Source organism: Vicia villosa, linkage group LG3 (genome assembly GCF_029867415.1).
Source record: "Vicia villosa cultivar HV-30 ecotype Madison, WI linkage group LG3, Vvil1.0, whole genome shotgun sequence".
In the NCBI taxonomy this organism is placed as follows: domain Eukaryota; kingdom Viridiplantae; phylum Streptophyta; class Magnoliopsida; order Fabales; family Fabaceae; genus Vicia; species Vicia villosa.
This window is the reverse complement of record NC_081182.1, coordinates 3289171-3292808: the sequence shown is the minus strand read 5'-3', so window position 1 is coordinate 3292808 and position 3638 is coordinate 3289171.

Here is a 3638-nt window from a genome sequence, read left to right as displayed (position 1 = left end):
TTTTTCTGCACTCAAAGAAAAGGTGATTGTGTGATTCTTCCTCAGCATGACATAAAAGACACACACTCTCCTGCAACATCCCAAACCGTTTCAATCTATCTCTAGTCGGAAGCCTCATATGGCAAGCCATCCACAAACACACAATAGCCCTAGGTTGAGCTTTATTATTCTGTATCACATTGGCCCAGGACACATTGCTGCCATCAGAGTTTAGACAATTGTAGAATTTCGTGGTTACGAATCTACGCTTTGCCTTGGCCTCATTCCAATTATGCATCATATTCATCATATACTCCCTTTGTTTCAGGATACCCTTAAACATCCAGCTATTACTATTATTTATATCATAATCCATGACATCCATGCCCTTTAAGTAATGACAGTTAATCCATCGAACCCATAGATTATCAGCCTTTTCGCTAATGTTCCATAAACACTTCATAAGGAAAACAAAAATATTATATTTCATTATAATTAATTATAAATAAAATTTAATAGAGATTAATTGTTATGTATGTCAATTTAAAGTATTTTAAGTATTTTACACGGTCAGTGCTTCGCAACCATTCACAAGCAATACTTTATATATAATTAAAGAAAATGTCAAATATCTACAAAAGATTAACGGTTATTATTCACTGATGGTGTCAAATTGGTTTACACTTTCGGTGTATATTTCAATTAGATTCAAGTTTAAAATAAAATAGAACAAATTTAAAAAAAAGCGCGCCAACTTTTTCTAAAAAAAAATCTGCCGGTAAAATATTTATTTTAACAAATTTTAATTAAAAAAATACATAAGAGTAAAAATTGGAGAAAAATGCGACAAGATTACGAGACTTTCAAACCCATTACGGGGGCTTCAAACACCCGTAAATTACTCTAATATTTTTTTTCATAAGATAGAAATTATTAATTTTTATTCTAATTTGACGGTGATTTGCAGTGACGGTGTGAATGGTTGAAAGAAATGTTTTGACAATGATTCTCCTTTGGGCGTGAGCGGCCTTTGACGGTGATTCTGAAAAAGAAGAGAATAAAAAACCTAAAAAGCACATTCAAATTTAGCGTGAAAGATGCATTCAGCTAACTATTTTTGTAATTGTGGACGACGGTAGGTTCACCATCGTGAAATTTGATAATTTTTAAGTAAGTGGATGTGACGGTTGGTTCATCGTCGTGACCTTTAATGAGTTTCTCATGGTGAAGGGAATGTGTTATTTGATTTGGTGGGCGACTATTAATGTACCGTCGTAACATATAATTTAGGGCGGTTTTTAAACCATCGTAAACTGATAACTATCGTTATATTTAATAATTTTTTAAAATGTAAGGACGGTAGGTGTATACGTCGCAATTTTTGTACGTGTCTCTATATTAGAATTACAATAGCTATCAAGTAACTATCGCAATTTTTGTGTCGTAAAACTCTAATTTTCTTGTAGTGAATATTATTTACAGTTGTTTCTTTGCATGACCTTATAGTTTATAAAATGGATGTCAAAAATGCATTCCTAAATAGAGAACTCGATGAAGAGATTTACATAGAGCAACCAGAAGGTTATTTGCTTCCTAGTAATGAACAAAAGGTGTGGAAGCTTGTCAAACCCTTGTATAGGTTAAAACATGCATCGAAACAATGACATCAAAAGTTTGACTCTATCATTGCAAGATTCACTAATTAAGGGGAAGATACAATACTTTGCGATTTTTCAATCATTATCAAAACACAAATTCAAAGAGTTTGTCATCATCTAAAGGGGGAGATTGTGAAAAATATATCTTATATCTAGTTCAATTTTGATGAAGACAAACGTAAAGTTGATCAAAAAGGTTGAACATAAAAATTCAAATGAAGATTTGAGACAAATAAACATAACTAAGGTGCTCATTGCAATTCATACTATACTACTTTAAATTGCTCATAATTTCATCTCTCACTTCATCTAAAAACCTTCTTGCATCATCATGTATTATCATATATAAAGTCTTGCCATAAAAATACATTTTATGAGCCGAAAGAAATATGTTATTTGACTACAAGATGTGGTATTTAAATGTCAAGTATAAAAATTGCAAAAAATGAGTTTCGGAAAAAGTGGTAATCAACTAGGTTGCCTCCATTATTTTCTTGGTATTCAAGTTAACAAAACAACATATGGCTTTCTCTTTTAGTTCAAAAAATATATGTTCGAGATTTTTGCCACCATTCCTATGAAAACTCTTGTAGTGCAATTGTTAACCTCACCACTTTAGATAATTGTCAACAATCCTATTTTTAAGGGAGTTATTTTACTATAGAGCATTCATATAATGTGAGACTTTCGTTGTAGAGACACATTATTTATTCACCTAAAATCTTAAAATGATATGTTAGTGGATTTTCCCACTTATAAATATTCAAGTTATTATATTTCTATCTAATGTGAAATTATTATCTAATCTACTCACATTTGCTACATTCTCCCACAGCTACTCCATATCTATAGTGGAAGCACATCAAAATATCACCATTATTACTATACCTGATCTAGCTTATGCAGTCAATAAACCCCGTCAATTCATTCATTCACCTAAGAAAACTCATTGACAAACAATCAAAAGGATCTTTAGAAACCTACAACGAACAACTCGCTTTGGATTAAAATTTATCTTATGTAGACATCTAAATTTGTCTAACCTATGTGATGCATATTGGGGCTCAGATATTGATGATATATGATCAACAATGGGTTGATGGATTTATATTGGCAACAAAATAATATCTTAATCCTTCAATAAACAATCAATAGTGTCTCGGTCATGTGCAAAGACAGAATATCAAAGTCTTATAGTTGTTACTAAAAATGTAATTTGGCTCAAATATTTACTTCATGAAATGACAACCAAACATATTGCTCTTCACATCGTCTATTATGATAATCTTAGCATTCTCATGCATGCTTCCAAACCTATTCTTCACTCCACCGTAAGAAATGTGGTCTCTAGTAACGTGAATCAATGACGTGAATTACACGTGGGATGAATAAAGTGGTTGCGACATAAAAAATACGTCACTAATACACTTTGAACTTGATTTATACCTCATTGCAGTTTGGGATGTTACAAATGGTATCAGAGCCAGACCTCTCCCAGTACGATGTGGTTCGAGGACGAACCATGCGGAAGCTGGTGGGCATGTAACACCCGAGGCCGAAGAAGGCGAGGGGTGGTTGCATCGCATGGAACACCTGGGGTCAATTGGGGCTAGGGTGGTCGCCACATCGGAATGAGAGGGATCCTAAAGCCGTGCAGGTATGGGACTGCATGGTTTAAGGAAAGCTTATAAGGATTGATGGGTACTACCTATACCAACAAGATGCATCTTCTTTTCGGTAGCTCATTCCATAAGAACTCCATAGTTAAGCGTGCTTGACTTGGAGCAATTTAAGGATGGGTGACCTTTTGGGAAGTTTCCCGGAAAGCGTGCGAGTGAGGTCAAAGCATGCTGAAAAGATCCGTGTTGGTTTGTGGGGTTAGTCGATCATCCTGAAAGCAGTCTGGGGCAAAAATTCCAAAATAAGAAACTTGAGGTCCATCACATCTCAACTTTGGGTTAGTCTATTGATATCCTCACTAAGCCCATTTCTACAAATTTC